Here is an 18,265-nt window from a genome sequence, read left to right on the forward strand (position 1 = left end):
TTCGCTTTCTTTTGTGACTGTGGGTCTTTTCGCCACTTCAGGACTTCAATTTCAGCTGTTTTTGTGACTTTGGGTCTTTTTACCACTTCGGGTCTTCGGCTGTTCGGCTTTTTCGGCACTTCCGCATTTCTACTGTTCAGGACTTCGGAAGGAGGCAAGCGCGGCTTTGGTGCTTTCATGGGGGTCCGGCTCTTTTAAAAAGTTCAGCACTGCGTCAGGCTCAGACCCGGTCCACTTGTACCCCTGTGCCCCCCTGATGGCGGCCCTGGGTGGGGGTCCAGGTCAGGTGCAGGTCGAGTTTTTCTCATCATTAGATCCCACAGACTCCATTTCTATAAAATAATTCATGTTTTTGGAAATGATTTCCTTTTTCTCTATAATAACAAAACAGTAGTTTGTACTTGATCCCAACTAAGATATAATGAATCCTTATTGGAGGCAAAACAATCTTAACTACTGTTGAAATGGTTTTTAGTAGACTTCGAGGCTGATTTATCAACAGTCTCATTTTAGTGGTTTTAGAGGTTTTTTGAAACCACAACTAAACTCGCTTTTTCTAAAATCACAAATGTCATGAAATTTATTAAAAAATCTGAACTGAAAGAGCAAGAACAGGAAAACTGCGGCTTTTTCATATTGTTGCACAAAAGTCATTGTCAAACATACTAAAACCACGAGTCAAAGAAAGATAGTTCCAGTTGTAAAGGGACATCTGCCATTGACTTTTACGTGATTTACATGCAACTTTTTTGGCTTTTTGGTGTCAAAAAGTCTGACCTGAAAAAGTTGCGCATTAATAAGTCAGCCCCCTAAAGCAGTGTTGTCCAACTTCTATGAGGGCTGGAACACCTACTTTAAACCACACCCACTTAATCACAAACACGTTAATGGTGGTAGCAAACCAAAAAACCAAATGGCTGGTGCTCACTGCAGGGATATCACTCATCCATATGCCTCTGCCTACCCTGTGAATAACTGTAATGTAGGGTAACCCAAACCCCAAGGACCGGGTCTCGACTTTTGACTTTCTGCCTTTGGCTTCTGGAGGAGCCCTCAGCAACTCAGATGCCACCAGGTCTTAATGTGAGGGGACCAATGGGAGAGATCTGGGCAGGCTAGGGAACCGAACATATCATAGAAGAATGGGGAACCAATCGGGCAATACAGTACAAGATCGGTTGACAGAGCCGTAGTCAAGGTCACATGCCAGGGTCAGAATCAGTAGACAGAGAGGTACCAAATCAGGAGGAGGAAGCGCGGTTGAGGTCACAGGCCGTAGTCAACACTAACAGTATTGCGGTACAAAATCAGGATTTGAATATCAGGCAATGGTCGGGCAGCAGATAATCAAAGTCAAGAACAAGGATCAGAAAAACTATAAACGCACCCAGGAACTATAGAAATAGACCTTACGTTGGGGGCGATTGGAAAAAGTACTTTGCAGCTCTAAATATTTGAATTTTCACAAAAAACGTGATGACCTCACGCAACACATCAGAGTAAAAGACACTAGTCAATCCCGCGCGTCAACCCAGCTGCACTAGACCCCCACAATAACACATCAACCCCCAGCACATGAATAAACACCTTGGGGACCCCCTGACAAGTATTCAACAAACCCCCACCAGATTCAGATTTGCATTCTTTGCATGGACTATAACTCTTCACTTTGATTTACTTGGAATGTTTTGGGTGGGGCAAACACTTTGTAAATCTGTTTGCTACAATATTCATTGCAACCGCTCAAGGTCCTGAGGTTCATTCATTATTTTTGTCTTTCCATCTCTGTATTCTTTCTGGTAGAATGTACAGCATCTGATTTAAGTTTAGAAACAGTAATAATTCATTCTACAAAACTGCATGGTTACATAATGGTCCCAACTGGTGGGGGAGGCGCTGATCATTATAGTTGGTTGTGCTTTAAAGGTCAGGCATAGGATGTATATTGTTTCACTGCACTTCCAGGTGTCTTTGTGGTATTTTATTTTTGATATGTATTGTACATCCAGGTTACTGACTTCTATTGAGTGAGCTTGTAATATAGATGTATATAGCCCTATCCTTGTAAGAATCCACTGCCTGGATCAGTACATCACAAGCTGTACGAGTTGCCTCTAACATGACCCAATGCAGTAAATTTGGGTAGCACATTGTCAGGATGAGTTTTTATTTGCCCACTTGTGTACCCCTGGAACTATAACAAAGTGACTGCTACCTCAATGTTTCTATATATTTGTAACCTTGTTATGAGCTAAGGGGGCCCAGTCTGAAGGTCAGTTAGGGGGAGATTTGGGATGAGAGCTTATTTGTACCCTGAGTACCCCTTGGAACTATAGCAGGGTGACTGTTACCCCAATGTTTCTATATATCTGTAACCTTGTTATGAGCTAAGGGGGCCCAGTCTGAAGGTCAGTTAGGGGGAGATTTGGGGTGAGAGCTTATTTGTACCCTGGGTACCCCTGGAACTATAGCAGGGTGACTGTTACCCCAATGTTTCTATATATCTGTAACCTTGTTATGAGCTAAGGGGGCCCAGTCTGAAGGTCAGTTAGGGGGAGATTTGGGGTGAGTGTTTATTTGTACCCTGGGTACCCCTGGAACTATAGCAGGGTGACACCCCAATGTTTCTATATATCTGTAACCTTGTTATGAGCTAAGGGGGCCCAGCCTGAAGGTCAGTTAGGAGGAGATTTGGGGTGAGTGCTTATTTGTGCCCTGGGTACCCCTGGAACTATAGCAGGGTGACACCCCAATGTTTCTATATATCTGTAACCTTGTTATGAGCTAAGGGGGCCCAGACTGAAGGCCAGTTAGAGGGAGATTTGGGGTGAGTGTTTATTTGTACCCTGGGTACCCCTGGAACTACAGCAGGGTGACTGTTACCCCAATGTTTCTATATATCTGTAACCTTGTTATGAGCTAAGGGGATCCAGTCTGAAGGTCAGTTAGGAGGAGATTTGGGGTGAGTGATTATTTGTACCCTGGGTACCCCTGGAACTATAGCAGGGTGACACCCCAATGTCTCTATATATCTGTAACCTTGTTATGAGCTAAGGGGGCCCAGTCTGAAGGCCAGTTAGGGGGAGATTTAGGGGAAACTAGGGGTACAGTGGGACAGCCTTATGGTCAGCTTTAGGACCCTTTAAATTTTGATTAATCTTATAGTATATAGGATCTAACTACTTCAAACAAACGTTAGTTAAGAGGCTCTGACAGGATAAAAACTTAAAAGAGATCAAACGCCTCCTCCCAACCCAAGACCCCACCATTGCCCCCCCTCCTGACCTGTTAATGTCAAAAGTTTCTCTACCTTTTTATCTGCTTTAAAACACAGTGTTGTGCAGTGGAGTTGGCAGATCTGGACCCTGATTCAGCTATGCTCCTATATGCTCAGTTTTGGTGATGGCGCCTGCCAAACTTGCTGTCCAAATCTGAATTTTAGCAGCTGCACAGATAGGGATAATTGTGACAGTAATGGGGTGCAGGGAGGGGGGCCTGGAGCTGGGGGAAGATACTGTTATGTATATGGTAAGGTCATGTGAAGGCGGTGCTACCAGTAGGGTTACCACCTTTTCTGGAAAAAAATACCGGCCTTCCTATATTCTTGCCGTTTTTTCCTATTAATAACATTGGCATCATTTTAATTGGACAGGCTGGTAAAATACTGGCCAGGAGGCAACCCTAGTTACCAGGGTTGTCACCATTACTAGCTTTCCTATATTTTTATGTTTCTTTTCTATTAATTACATTTGCATCAAGCAACATATTTACTGGACAGGTGGCAATAAGAAAGGCACTTTCTAAGTGTAAAACACAATACTTAAAGGGATCCTGTCATCAGAAAACATGTTTTTATCAAAACGCATCAGTTAACCCTTTAAGTGCCACAGAACGTAGAATCTACGTTCTGTGGATCAAAGGACCAAAGTGCCACAGATCGTAGATTCTACGTTCTGCAGCACTTCCGGGTTTGCGAGCGGAGGAGCGGCTGTTAGAGCCGCTCGCTCCGCTCCTTCACGATCCCCTGCCCCTAGACAACGAGCAGAGCAGGGGATCGTGTGGCCCCTGGGGCGCGATCGCCCAGGGGCCCCAAAGCAGCAGCAGGGACGCGTTTCCTATGCGTCCTGCTGCTGCCTGCGCCGCACTTCCGCCCAGCTCCGCCCCCACATGGCTGATGATCGTTGGAGCTGGAGATCTGCTGCGTGGGACCCTTTCTGATCGATCTGCAGCATCTACCCCAGGTAAGTGTAACATTTACACACACAAAAACACACAAACACACCAACACACACTTATTACAGTAATATACACTTACATTCACACTTACACACACTCACACATAGATTTTTGGGGATTGGGGGGGTCACACACACTCACAGCACCCATGTACACTTGCACACGCGCACATGCGCAAATAACATGCAATTTACCCGTTGTGCACACGCATATGTACATATATGGCTTTGTGGCTTTTTTTTTTTTTTTCTTATCGCATCGTCTCTTTTTGGGCTAAAAAAAATGTTTTATTGCCGTTCCGAATAGCGTATTCGCTAACCGTACTGTGCAATAGCTTTTGTATGTTATTTTGGTGGTTATATTGCAATTTTGGGTATTTTGGTGCATTTTTAGCCATTTTATTGAATTTTTAGCCATTTTATTGCATTTTCAGCTCTGCATTTGTGTTGTTCACTTGTTTCTGCCCGTATAATCGATTTGGCCCAGCTAAAATATTCAAACGGTAATTCTGGTGGCCGATTACACTAGTGTGAAAAAAAAAAGCATTGATTTTTGTGGTTTTATTAGTTTTTGGTGATTTATTTGCATTTCACACTGTTCTGTGTTATTTTGTTTTGCCTATGTAAATTTTATCTACTATATATCCATTTGGGGGTCTCTGTGCGCCACATAGTTTGGTATATCTATGCATATTGGGCATCAAAGTGTTCAGTAGACCCCTGTCATTCATATTTAGGATGTTTTATGCTGATACGTTACGAAATGTGGGGCACATAATGGGGTAAAATTCAAGCTTTGTGACGATTTTCAGAAATTTGATAAAAACCGTTATGTTCAGCATTGCTTTGCAGTTTGGCAGTTTGCTGTAGAAACACTTATTTACCCATTTTGGATTCGTCAGAATGTGTACTTTCTGAAAATATATGGTTTTCTGGGGTCTCTGTACTGTTAGGGGGGTCTAATGTCGCATAATACACACACCAGGTGCTTATATTGCAGCAGCCAGCGCGTCAGCTGTGAAAATGTCTATACATATTGTCATTTGGGGGTCTCTGTGCGCAACATAGTTTGGTATATCTATGCATATTGGGCATCAAAGTGTTCAGTAGACCCCTGGCGCTCATATTTAGGATGTTTTATGCTGATAAGCTACGAAATGTGGGGCATATAATGGGGTAGAATTCAAGCTTTGTGACGATTTTCAGAAATTTGATAAAAACCGTTATGTTCAGCATTGCTTTGCAGTTTGGCAGTTTGCAGTAGAAACACTTATTTACCCATATTGGATTCGTCAAAATGTGTACTTTCTGAAAATATATGGTTTTCTGGGGTCTCTGTGCTGTTAGGTGGTCTAATGTCGCATAATACACACACTGGGTGGTTATATTGCAGCAGCCAGCGCGTCAGCCGTGAAAATGTCTATACATATTGTCATTTGGGGGTCTCTGTGCGCCACATAGTTTGGTATATCTATGCATATTGGGCATCAAAGTGTTCAGTAGACCCCATGCGCTCATATTTAGGATGTTTTATGCTGATAAGTTACGAAATGTGGGGCATATAATGGGGTAAAATTCAAGCTTTGTGACGATGTTCAGAAATTTGATAAAAACCGTTACGTTCAGCATTGCTTTGCAGTTTGACAGTTTGCAGTAGGAACACATATTTACCCATATTGGATTCGTCAAAATGTGTACTTTCTGAAAATATATGGTTTTCTGGGGTCTCTGTACTGTTAGGGGGGTCTAATGTCGCATATTACACACACCAGGTGCTTGTATTGCAGCAGCCAGCGCGCATCAGCCGTGAAAATGTATACACTATTGTCATTTGGGGGTCTCTGTGCGCCACATAGTTTGGTATATCTATGCATATTGGGCATCAAAGTGTTTAGTAGACCCCTGGCGTTCATATTCAGGATGTTTTATGCTGATAAGTTACGAAATGTGGGGCATATAATGGGGTAAAATTCAAGCTTTGTGACGATTTTCAGAAATTTGATAAAAACCGTTACGTTCAGCATTGCTTTGCAGTTTGACAGTATGCAGTAGGAACACATATTTACCCATATTGGATTCGTCAGAATGTGTACTTTCCGAAAATATATGGTTTTCTGGGGTCTCTGTACTGTTAGGGGGGTCTAATGTCGCATATTAGACACACCGGGTGCTTATATTGCAGCAGCCAGCGCGCGTCAGCCGTGAAAATGTATACACTATTGTCATTTGGGGGTCTCTGTGCGCCACATAGTTTGGTATATCTATGCATATTGGGCATCAAAGTGTTCAGTAGACCCCTGGCGTTCATATTCAGGATGTTTTATGCTGATAAGTTACGAAATGTGGGGCATATAATGGGGTAAAATTCAAGCTTTGTGACGATTTTCAGAAATTTGATAAAAACCGTTATGTTCAGCATTGCTTTGCAGTTTGGCAGTTTGCAGTAGAAACACTTATTTACCCATATTGGATTCGTCAGAATGTGTACTTTCTGAAAATATATGGTTTTCTGGGGTCTCTGTACTGTTAGGTGGTCTAATGTCGCATAATACACACACACCGGGTGGTTATATTGCTGCAGCCAGCGTGTCAGCCGTGAAAATGTCTATACATATTGTCATTTGTGGGTCTCTGTGCGCCACATAGTTTGGTATATCTATGCATTTGGGCATCAAAAGTGTTCAGTAGACCCCTGGCGCTCATATTTAGGATGTTTTATGCTGATAAGTTACGAAATGTGGGGCATATAATGGGATAAATTTCAAGCTTTGTGACGATTTTCAGAAATTTGATAAAAACTGTTACGTTCAGCATTGCTTTGCAGTTTGACAGTTTGCAGTAGGAACACATATTTACCCATTTTGGATTCGTCAGAATGTGTACTTTCTGAAAATATATGGTTTTCTGGGGTCTCTGTACTGTTAGGGGGGTCTAATGTCGCATATTACACACACCGGGTGCTTATATTGCAGCAGCCAGCGTGCGTCAGCCGTGAAAATGTATATACACTATTGTCATTTGGGGGTCTCTGTGCGCCACATAGTTTGGTATATCTATGCATATTGGGCATCAAAGTGTTCAGTAGACCCCTGGCGTTCATATTCAGGATGTTTTATGCTGATAAGTTACGAAATGTGGGGCATATAATGGGGTAAATTCAAGCTTTGTGACGATTTTCAGAAATTTGATAAAAAACCGTTACGTTCAGCATTGCTTTGCAGTTTGACAGTTTGCAGTAGGAACACATATTTACCCATATTGGATTCGTCAGAATGTGTACTTTCTGAAAATATATGGTTTTCTGGGGTCTCTGTACTGTTAGGTGGTCTAATGTCGCATAATACACACACCGGGTGGTTATATTGCAGCAGCCAGCGCGTCAGCCGTGAAAATGTCTATACATATTGTCATTTGGGGGTCTCTGTGCCCCACATAGTTTGGTATATCTATGCACATTGGGCATCAAACTGTTTAGTAGACCCCTATGTTTATATTTAGGATGCTTTATGCTGGTAATGATACATGGACAATACGATGCTGGAAAGTTGAAGCTTTGAGGCAATTTTCAGAATATTTTACCAAAACCGCCAAATTTGGCAAAGCCTTGCGACTCAGTAGTTTGGGGCAGAAAGGCATGGGTACCCATTTTAGATTCTGTATAATGTGTACTTTCCAAAAATATATGGGTTTGGGGGGTAAACATATATTTCTGTGTTTTTACCCCACAAAAATGCAGTCAATGTGTTGATTTTTCATTAGCTGAAGTTACCCACAGGACTATTTGTATGCGCTAACTTCATTTTGGGGCCTCTAACTGCCATATACTTTGGTAAACCTATGCACAGTGGGCACCAAACTGTTTGGAAGACCCCTGGCAATCATATTTAGGGTGTTTTTTTTTGGTGCGTAACGATACGTGGGTGATATGGTGCTGAGAAGTTGAAGCTTTGAGGCAATTTTCAGATATTTCACCAAAACCGACAATTGTGGGAAAGCCTTGCGACTCAGTAGTTTGGAGCAGAAAGGCATGGGTACCCATTTTAGATTCGGTAGAATGTGTACTTTCCAAAAATATATGGGTTTGGGGGGTAAACATATATTTCTGTGTTTTTACCCCACAAAAATGCAGTCAATGTGTTGATTTTTCATTAGCTGAAGTTACCCACAGGACTATTTGTATGCGCTAACTTCATTTTGGGGCCTCTAACTGCCATATACTTTGGTAAACCTATGCACAGTGGGCACCAAACTGTTTGGAGGACCCCTGGCAATCATATTTAGGGTGTTTTTTTTTGGTGCGTAACGATACATGGGTGATATGGTGCTGAGAAGTTGAAGCTTTGAGGCAATTTTCAGATATTTCACCAAAACCGACAATTGTGGGAAAGCCTTGCGACTCAGTAGTTTGGAGCAGAAAGGCATGGGTACCCATTTTAGATTCGGTAGAATGTGTACTTTCCAAAAATATATGGGTTTGGGGGGTAAACATATATTTCTGTGTTTTTACCCCACAAAAATGCAGTCAATGTGTTGATTTTTCATTAGCTGAAGTTACCCACAGGACTATTTGTATGCGCTAACTTCATTTTGGGGCCTCTAACTGCCATATACTTTGGTAAACCTATGCACAGTGGGCACCAAACTGTTTGGAGGACCCCTGGCAATCATATTTAGGGTGTTTTTTTTTTGGTGCGTAACGATACATGGGTGATATGGTGCTGAGAAGTTGAAGCTTTGAGGCAATTTTCAGATATTTCACCAAAACCGACAATTGTGGGAAAGCCTTGCGACTCAGTAGTTTGGAGCAGAAAGGCATGGGTACCCATTTTAGATTCGGTAGAATGTGTACTTTCCAAAAATATATGGGTTTGGGGGGTAAACATATATTTCTGTGTTTTTACCCCACAAAAATGCAGTCAATGTGTTGATTTTTCATTAGCTGAAGTTACCCACAGGACTATTTGTATGCGCTAACTTCATTTTGGGGCCTCTAACTGCCATATACTTTGGTAAACCTATGCACAGTGGGCACCAAACTGTTTGGAGGACCCCTGGCAATCATATTTAGGGTGTTTTTTTTTGGTGCGTAACGATACATGGGTGATATGGTGCTGAGAAGTTGAAGCTTTGAGGAAATTTTCAGATATTTCACCAAAACCGACAATTGTGGGAAAGCCTTGCGACTCAGTAGTTTGGAGCAGAAAGGCATGGGTACCCATTTTAGATTCGGTAGAATGTGTACTTTCCAAAAATATATGGGTTTGGGGGGTAAACATATATTTCTGTGTTTTTACCCCACAAAAATGCAGTCAATGTGTTGATTTTTCATTAGATGAAGTTACCCACAGGACTATTTGTATGCGCTAACTTCATTTTGAGGCCTCTAACTGCCAGATACTTTGGTAAACCTATGAACAATGGCCACCAAACTGTTTGGAGGAACCCTGGCAATCATATTTAGGGTGTTTTTTCTTGGTGCGTAACGATACATGGGTGATATGGTGCTGAGAAGTTGAAGCTTTGAGGCAATTTTCAGATATTTCACCAAAACCGACAATTGTGGGAAAGCCTTGCGACTCAGTAGTTTGGAACAGAAAGGCATGGGTACCCATTTTAGATTCTGTAGAATGTGAACTTTCCAAAAATATATGGGTTTTGGGGGGTAAACATATATTTCTGTGTTTTTACCCCACAAAAATGCAGTCAATGTGTTGATTTTTCATTAGCTGAAGTTACCCACGGGACTGTTTGTATGCGCTAACTTCATTTTGGGGCCTCTAAATGCCAGATACTTTGGTAAACTTATGAACAATGGCCACCAAAATGTTCAGAGGAACCCTGGCAATCATATTTAGGGTGCTTTTTCTTAGTACGTAATGATACATGGGTGATATGGTGCTGAGAAGTTGAAGCTTTGAGGCAATTTTCAGATATTTCACCAAAACCGACAATTGTGGGAAGGCCTTGCGACTCAGTAGTTTGGAGCAGAAAGGCATGGGTACCCATTTTAGATTCTGTAGAATGTGTACTTTCCAAAAATATATGGGTTTTGGGGGGTAAACATATATTTCTGTGTTTTTACCCCACAAAAATGCAGTCAATGTGTTGATTTCTCATTAGATGAAGTTACTCACGGGACTGTTTGTATGCGCTAACTTCATTTTGGGGCCTCTAAATGCCAGATACTTTGGTAAACTTATGAACAATGGCCACCAAAATGTTCAGAGGAACCCTGGCAATCATATTTAGGGTGCTTTTTCTTAGTACGTAATGATACATGGGTGATATGGTGCTGGGAAGTTGAAGTTTTGAGGCAATTTTCAGATATTTCACCAAAACCGACAATTTTGGGAAAGCCTTGCGACTCAGTAGTTTGGAGCAGAAAGGCATGGGTACCCATTTTAGATTCTGTAGAATGTGTTCTTTCCAAAAATATATGGGTTTGGGGGGTAAACATATATTTCTGTGTTTTTACCCCACAAAAAATGCAGTCAATGTGTTGATTTCTCAGTAGCTGAAGTAAAGTCCTGAACAATTTGGATGCGCTAACTTCATATTTGTGTCTCTAAATGCCAGATACTTTGGTAAACCTATGCATAATGGATATCAAACTGTTCAGTGGACCCCTGGCAATCATATTTCAGGTGCTTTTTCTTGGTACGTAATATAGTTTGGGATATGCGGAGCAGCAAAATAAAACCTTTGAAATGATTTTTCAAAATTTTGAATTTTATTTTGAAAAACCGCTATGTTCAGACAAGCTTTTCTGTTTGGTAGTTGGGAGTAGAGAGACATAGTTACCCATTTTGTAATCGGCAGAATGTGTACTTTTCAAAAATGTATGGTTTTCTGGGGTAAACCTATGGTTTCAGGATTTTTTGCCTTGGAATCTAAAGCATGCCGTTTTCTGCCTTAGTGCTTTCAAAATTCAGTAATATACTGCCGGGAGTTTTTGCTGTACAGAAATCCTAAATCTCCCTAAAACTATACATATCTGGTATTGGCACGTTCGAGAGACATAAGGCTTTCCAAATCAGTTGGATTTTCATCTGTAAAATGAAATATTTTTCTGGTATAAATTGATATACAATGAAAAATGGTAATTTTTCATTTTTTTTTGTTATTTAGCACTATAAATTTTTTTGCACAGGTGGAAATACATGAAAACTCAGGCAGATTTAGAAAGCTCAGTTTCTACCGAAAAAAACAATGTATAGTTTTCCTAGGTAAACTATAGGTTTCCCCTCAGAAAATGCCCCTAAAGTGAGAGAGCACAAAATGCTTAAAAACGGCTGGCATTTCGCGTAACCAAAATGTGAAATTCTGCTGGCACTTAAAGGGTTAATAGTGCTGCTCCAGCAGAATTCTGCACTGAAATCCATTTCTCAAAGGAGCAAACAGATTTTTTTTATATTCAATTTTGAAATCTGACATGGGGCTAGACATTTTGTCAATTTCCCAGCTGCCCCAAGTCATGTGACTTGTGCCTGCACTTTAGGAGGGAAATGCTTTCTGGCAGGCTGCTATTTTTCCTTCTCAATGTAACTGAATGTGTCTCAATGGGACATGGGTTTTTACTATTGAGTGTTGTTCTTAGATCTACCAGGCAGCTGTTATCTTGTGTTAGGGAGCTGTAATCTGGTTACCTTCCCATTGTTCTTTTGTTTGGCTGCTGGGGGGAAAAGGGAGGGGGGTGATATCACTCCAACTTGCAGTACAGCAGTAAAGAGTGATTGCAGTTTATCAGAGCACAAGTCACATGACTTGGGGCAGCTGGGAAATTGACAATATGTCTAGCCCCATGTCAGATTTCAAAATTGAATATAAAAAAATCTGTTTGCTCTTTTGAGAAATGGATTTCAGTGCAGAATTCTGCTGGAGCAGCACTATTAACTGATTCATTTTGAATAAAAAATTTTTTCCCATGACAGTATCCCTTTAAATAGGCTTAAAACTGAATTATAGTAAAGCTACTGTTATCACTGCAGTTGGAACAAGCGTAAATAGAAGGGAGACTAAAGCTGGTCATAGATGTGCAGATTTTAGCCTTATATCGCTCAAAGGATCATACGGCACAATCTTCCGACCTGCAATTTACCATTCAGATTAAATACAGCAGTAAACGAAAAAATCAGACGATTCTCTGGCCGTGACAGCAATCATACGAAAGCTCTGTCCGACAACTAGTAGTGACAGTCTCCCACTGATATGATCAGAGATAGTGGGGCAAATTCACTAAACGGCAAAGTGGCTAACGCTAGCGACATTTTGCCAGAAATCCCATCCGCAGGGACATCGACAATTTACTAACAGGTGTGGATGACAATTCGCTAGTGAACGGGACCATCGCTAGAGTTCATTCGCCAAGTGACTTTTCTCTCTGAGATCAGGCGCTACTCCGCAAATTCATTAAAGTGCGAATTTTACTTAACGTTACCTCTTTCGCCAGAGTTGACTTCGCCACCTCAGACCAGACAAACTGCTAAAATGAAGTTAGATCTTCCTCAATCTTCTGTCCCTTACATCATATCTTGTCTGCCGGAAATGCATTAAAGTTGTAAAAACGCTGGTGACTTGTCCTCTGTTTAAGCGGGATTTCCTGTCATGGTCCTAACTAATTAACTTTTTTGTGTTAACATTTTTTCCCAGACAAATGGGGCAAGGAGCATTCGTTTACACTCATGTGTAGGGCATTATAGGATCTATTTTGTCTTTATTCAGGTTCCTTGGACATTAGTAAAAAAAAAATGGCCACTTCAAGCATTTGCACCAACATCTCTAATAAAGACGTCCATACGACTTTAATGTACCCGCCCTATTCACTGTCGGATTGGCCCGGCAGGACACCAGGAAAAAACCCAGTGGGCCCCAACCCTAATGGTCCCCCGCCGGGCCAGTCCCCTCTCCTGATCGCATTAGGGAAAAAAATGTTTTTTTTGGCACCAATTGATTTAGGAGCAGAGCGTTCATGCAGGTGCGCCAAGCGGCGCCTTCATCCATGCATGCTCGGTGCATCATAGTAGGGGGGCGGGGGTTGGCGGGGGGTCGCAGGGGCATTAGTCCCGGTGGGCCCTGGGCCCCCCACTCTGACCCTGCCAATTCAAACTGACCTAAGCGCAAGAGGACTAATGAAGTTTTGCTAGGCAGAAGCGATCGCTAGTGAAATTTCACTTTGATATGCTCGCACTGCCGAAGTATTGCTAGTGAAAAGTCGCCAGCATTCGGCACCCAGGACGCAACTTCGCATTATAGTAAATTGGTGTAGTGGTAACAAATTTTCATCTGGCGAAGTGGCGCAAAGTGTGGCGAAGCGTTCACTGGCAACAATTCGCTGACAGAAATCTTCTAATCTGTCCGATTGACTAAACAACATAGTAAGAAACATGTCAGGGAGATCGATACATGGTACGGAAATTGTACAAGACAAATTTTTGTGTGACTTTATCTTGAGTCAATGGCCAGCTGAAGAATTAACCTTATAAACATGTAATAAAGAGGCGAACTAAGGGTGCTTAAATGCTGACCTCTAGTGGCTGCTGTGACTACTGCTGCATCCAGAACACAAATACACTAGCCTCCTGTTTGAATTTGCCCCCACTTGAGCTCTCTGGCCTTAGTTCAGTGGTTCCCAGGAGTGGGGCTCAGATTTATTAAGAGTTCCCACTCATAGCCCTCTCCCTCCTGATCTTGGACACACACTCATTAATGTAGATCCACCCCTCCACTTGCAAACCCTTCTTCTGGCACATTAAGCCAGGGTAGAGTCCTGGATGGGTTGAGTCGGACCACAAAGAGTTAACTTACCTTAAGACCTGGAACATTCAAAACAGCAGTGATGTACCCAGTGTCGGACTGGCCCCCGGGATACCAGGAAAAGTCTCAGTGGGCTCAGGTGTCAGTGGCCCCTCAAGCTGCTAAACATTTGGCCTATTTCATGGTCATTCCCTATTTTTATGAGAAGAAAGAGGCTAAATAGTTGGAAAAATAGAGTATAGTATGTAAGGAAAAGAGACTATGAGAATAGAAGTTGAGTGAGGAGAGGTCAAAGGTGTTTGGGTGGGCCCCTGGTGTCCTAGTCTGACACTGGATGTACCCAGGGAATCAAGGACTTTCTGCCCAAAACCGGACTGCTTTGCTAGTGTTCCACCAGGTGTAGGAATCTAGACCAGGGCTTTTGTGGCCTTCATACATATCTTGGCCTACCAGGGGGCTCAGCCTGAATGCCAGTTAGGGTAAGATTTTTGAGAGAATGCCTGATTCCACTTATAGATATTCCTCGTTTGTGACCTAAATATTCTTGGAACTGTGGCTGATTCACCAGTGTTTTCCAATATCTGTATCCAGGGGCGTAACTATAGAGGAAGCAGACCTTGAGGCTGCAGGGGGTCCCATGAGACCCTAACCAATGAGCAATTTCAACATATATTTGTAAAATAGGACAACCTCTAAATATTTTGGGGGCCCTAAAATGAATTTGCTGTGGGGCCCAATAACATCTATCTACACCACAGTCTGTATCCCTCATATGACCCAAGGGGAGCCCACGACCAAGTGAGACATACAGTCAATTCTAGACATCTAGTGACTACACCAAAGTATTACACTTATAAATGCAAGTATAAACTGTATAAATGCAAGTTTTTTTCCCTTCGTTTTTATTTGTGGGTATATCTCACTTATAAACTGTGAACTGTTTTTATTCTTTTATGTGAAATTATAAAAATCTTTAGTATTTTAATCATAGTTAAAAGGTCCCCAACAAAATATCTTAACCAGGGTACACCAAGGTCCCTTCGGGCTTCATGGGGATGCCGACCCAGGTGCCCTCACTTACTCGGACCATCCCCCCCCTGATCGTAGCCAAAGTTAATTGGAAAAGCAGTAGGCAACACAGTGCACACTCGCAGGAGGGGGAATCCAGGGGTACAAGGATGAAGAGGGGGTCCTCAATCCAACCCTGTTTGCAACTTGACGGTAATAAAGAAAACAAAAAGGGAACCACATCTAAACAGTGTAATCTCCCTTTTCATGGGGCACTGATCTTACCGTGGTAGCTTCTCTAGGACATTCTTCAGAGTCCTCTGGTCAACCTGGAATCCTGGACTTCTCTGGAATTTACTTTCTTGAAGTATCTGATGAAGGAGGTTTTATGTTTAAACCAAAGTGTCTGTAGTGACCCTCACTGAAAAGCAAGCTATTGCCTGAAAGTTTCATGGTCACTGAACCTGGTGACACAGCACATACATAATCCATACATCCGTAGCTTTCATGTCCCAACCCAACTCTGGCTTAAGGTTTAGCTCCTTGTTGAACTGGTTATTGTAATCACATCTCACTGAGCCACTCTGCATTTTTCACATTAAATCTGATCAAGGTACCAATGGCACAAGCAAGTACTAAATTTTTTTTTTGTGGTATGTTATCTTAGGCCTTTCTGCTCTCCTGACCCTATCGATAATGGCCACATTATTCCATATGTATTCCTCCTGACCATTGGACACGTGAGAACTCAGGGCGCTATCCCAACAAAATACAGTATAGATCCTTAGGGAAGCTATCAAGAGTAGCCATTACAATCATAAGTACGTTAGATGTGGTAACCACAGCATCTGATTTGCCGATGATTTGCCTCAGGGGCTGAATGGTGTCACCGACTGCAGTCCCTGGCCTTATGTAGGCCCGTACTTAGGGGTATTCACTTCCAGGTGTTGAAGCACCTGAACTCAGCTCAGATCCCCTCTTAATCTCAGAGTGATTCCCGTTCCTGCTGGAACAACATTTTAAATTGTAAACTGTTTTTAATAAGACACTCAAAGAGGAAAATGAAAACAGTGTGGAGACAGAGAAGGAAATAGAAAAAGAGGAGAACAGAAGATATTTTGCAAGTGCTCCAGTTGGATGACTCCATCCATGGAGTAGAGGGACTCTCAATCCTAACATCATGTGAAGATCCGGGAGTGGTATGAAAAGCAGGGACCCAGCCCTTCCCGCGACTACAGCAATTATTTTAAAATCATTGAGGACTTCAGAGGCAAGATTCTTGATGCCACCGTTGACAATTCTAAGATTGTGTTGCAAATTGATAACGCCAGGCTGGCTGCAGATGACTTCAGGACCAAGTATGAGAATGAGTTGGCCCTCAGACAGAGTGTGGAATGTGATATTAATGGCCTGCGCAATGTCTTGGATGAGCTGACCTTGTGTAGAACCGACCTGGAACACCAGATTGAAAGCCTGAAGGAAGAGCTGGTTTACCTGAAGAAGAATCATGAAGAGGAACTGAAACAGGTTTATGTCTAATTTTTCACTGTGCACTTGTTTTAATTGCCATAGGACCATAGGTGGGAGGAGTTCAGTTTGTTTCTCTACAGTAGACTCCTTGTTATAAGTCCCTGACAACATCAGTGGCAGATGGTACTGTAAAGCCTAATGAGGGGCCGGGGTCAGCATGTAGGACAAGATCCAGCCACCATTAATACACAAAACCCAGACCTGATTTATTTTGCGCTGACCAGAGGGGACCCAGGAATCCTCCTTATAAATCCATTTATTCACCTGACGGACCAGTGGCTTGTACACTATTACCAGGACTTTGCACTACTGCACATAATTCTAAATCTGAGTCTAAAGATGAATCAGGTAAGTAAGGTAAGATGGCACCGTGGCGCTGATATTCAAGCTTAAGTCCTGGGCCACTGGATTTTATTCACTAGAGGATGTCTGAAGTGTTGTCTCGCCTCCTCAGTCCTCCTTCTCACATACTTTTGTGTAGAGAATTATATATTTTTTGGCTTTAATGTCTTTTTAACCTTTTCATACATTTGAACCAAAGTTCAAGGGTTAAAGCTACATAGTGGGGTGACTGTTAACCCAATGTTTCTATATATCTGTAAACCTTGTTATGAGCTAAGGGGGCCAGTCTGAAGGCCAGTTAGGGGGAGATTTGGGGTGAGTGCTTATTTGTACCCTGGGTACCCCTGGAACTAGAGAAGGGTGACTGTTACCCCAATGTTTCTATATATCTGTAACCTTGTTATGAGCTAAGGGGGCCCAGCCTGAAGGTCAGTTAGGGGGAGATTTGGGGTGAGTGCTTATTTGTGCCCTGGGTACCCCTGGAACTATAGCAGGGTGAATGTTACCCCAATGTTTCTATATATCTGTAACCTTGTTATGAGCTAAGGGGGTCCAGCCTGAAGGTCAGTTAGGGGGAGATTTGGGGTGTGTTTATTTGTACCCTGGGTACCCCTGGAACTATAGCAGGGTGACTGTTACCCCAATGTTTCTATATATCTGTAACCTTGTTATGAGCTAAGGGGGCCCATCTATGTTATGGGACCACAAAAGTGGATCCTGAACCAATGAAGTCTACATGTCTCTATGTTCTTTGTGCACTTATAGTAAATCAGTTGTAAAAAGAAAAAACAACATTGCTCAATATTTTTGGCTTCTTCCATATGATTCAAAGGAAGGATTAAAAAAAAGATGCTGTTTCAAGTTTGTAGCAGGATTAGAGTTAGGGTAGAATTTTCAAAATGACAATCCAAGCAGTCTGTGGATCAGGGATCCCCAACCTTTTGAAATCGTGAGCAACATTCAGAAGTAAAAGAAGTTGGGGAGCAACATTAGCATGAAAAATGTTCTTGGGCTGCCAAATAAGGGCTGTGATTGGACATTTTTAGCACCTTTGTGGATTGAGACTCTGTTTGGCAGTGCACCTGGTTTTTATACAACCAAAACTTGCCTCCAAGCCTGGAATTCAAAAATAAGCTCCTGCTTTGAGGTCACTGAGAGCAACATCCAAGCGGTTGGAGAGCAACATGTTACTCACGAGCCACTGGTTGGGGATCACTGCTCTGGATCAACACTTTCCTGAGATTCATCATACCAACAGACCTGTCATTTCTTACTTTTCACATATAAACCTTTCTTAAAAATATCTACCATATCTGTAAGACAACCACTCCAGGCAGAACAGTTCTGCAAAAAATTCAGCGCGATTAAAGACAAATATTACTAAAAATATGATTTAT

The sequence above is a fragment of the Xenopus laevis genome, chromosome 2L, assembly GCF_017654675.1.
Source record: "Xenopus laevis strain J_2021 chromosome 2L, Xenopus_laevis_v10.1, whole genome shotgun sequence".
In the NCBI taxonomy this organism is placed as follows: Eukaryota; Metazoa; Chordata; class Amphibia; order Anura; family Pipidae; genus Xenopus; species Xenopus laevis.